The following is a 1,635-nucleotide window of genomic DNA, read 5'->3' on the forward strand; positions in this document are numbered from 1 at the left end:
CGACTCGACAGATTTAACAAGCATCAGTCACCATTTACTACACGGGGAGTCTTCGGCTGGCACGGATCAAACCCACGAATTCTTGGACATGGCCCCAGTGACCTACCAACCAGGCCCACTGTCTCTATAGTATAGAGTGTTATATTACTATACGCAAATGAATATAATTTCTCTCTGTCTTTCGGTGCCTCTAAAACACTTTATTTTAAACACCGCTCAGTCGATGCGTTGTGTTTAAAATTTGCCTATCAATGCTTTGACCAGGACTAACAGAGTCCGTACGAAGTTGCCTCGTTTGTATGCGAGAGGGTGGATTATAGAATCGCAGGATTGCAAACAAAACAAACAGCAATGCTAGTTTTTTTTTTAAGAAATGGACACAGGAGAAAATATGTATACAATATCAGTGGATACCATTTTCGGCCCGCGGCTGCATCAGGCCCACCAAGCCTTTTTTTGAGGCCCGCTAACTAAAATATATTAGTTGTCGTTTTTTTGAGGACAATTTTCGTAAAAAATCTATATGGGTTTAAAATATTTTTCTTTCGTTTAAAAAAAACTAAATTCTTCGTTTCTGTGAAATTTAAAATACCAACGGTGCAAAAAAAAAAAAAAATTATTTCTCAGGTTTTGCACCCAAGAAAATATTTATTCAAATGCAAAAATAATTGTGTATATTGCTCTTTTTTATTTTATTTTTTTTTTGCATTTTGCGAATATAAGTCATCATGTGCGTATCAGAAATTTTCTCGCAGAAATTCTCCCATTCAACTTTTTGAAAGAACATTTGCAAATTTGGTATACATTTGCAAATTTAAAAACGCATAAAAGAGGGAATGAATATCATGTTTTATTTAATTTCCTTGAATTGAATATCGCGGAAAATAAGAAAAAAATTAATTTCAGATGCTCGATAATTTTTTTTTTTTTTTTGCTGTAATTTCTAATAAGTCGAAAATGTTTTTTATCTATCACAGAATTAAATTTAAAAGAAACAAATTCTTGTCACTAAGTTTCCGATTAAGAGAAGATTCAAAATGTAAGTACTAAGCATTATTTGTAATGCTTGCAGTGGCGTGCCAGCCGGGGGGGCAGTCGCCCCCTCTGAAATTTTAGTGAGGGGGCAAACAATATATTTCGCCCCTCCTGAAATTTAAACATTCCAGAAAATAAAATCAAGTAAGAAAACCTTATTGTCTTCTGAAATTTAATAAAAGGGCCTATATTGCGTTTCGCCCCTTCTGAAATTTAGACATTCACAAAAATAAAGTCAATTTAAATTAGTAAACTTAAAGGAAGAAAAAAACTTTTTTCAACTTTGAAGCGATTTTCTAAGAAAAAAACTTTATTTAATTCTGAAATTTAAATGAAGGGTGAGTAGTGTACTTCGCCCCTCTTGAAATTTCGCCATTCGTGATAATAATGTCAAGTTAAATTGATAACTTTAGAGAAAAATAACCATTTCTTTTTCAACTTTAAGGTTATTTTCGAAATCAAAAATTACTTATTTTACTGTGAATTTAAATTGAGGGGGCGAATAACGTGCTTCGCCCCTTCTGAAATTTAGCCATTCTTGAAAACATAGTTAAGTTCAATTGGTAATTTCAGAAGACGAAAAAGAACTTTTTCTCAACT

Source organism: Parasteatoda tepidariorum, unplaced genomic scaffold (assembly GCF_043381705.1).
Source record: "Parasteatoda tepidariorum isolate YZ-2023 unplaced genomic scaffold, CAS_Ptep_4.0 HiC_scaffold_341, whole genome shotgun sequence".
Classification (NCBI taxonomy): Eukaryota; Metazoa; Arthropoda; class Arachnida; order Araneae; family Theridiidae; genus Parasteatoda; species Parasteatoda tepidariorum.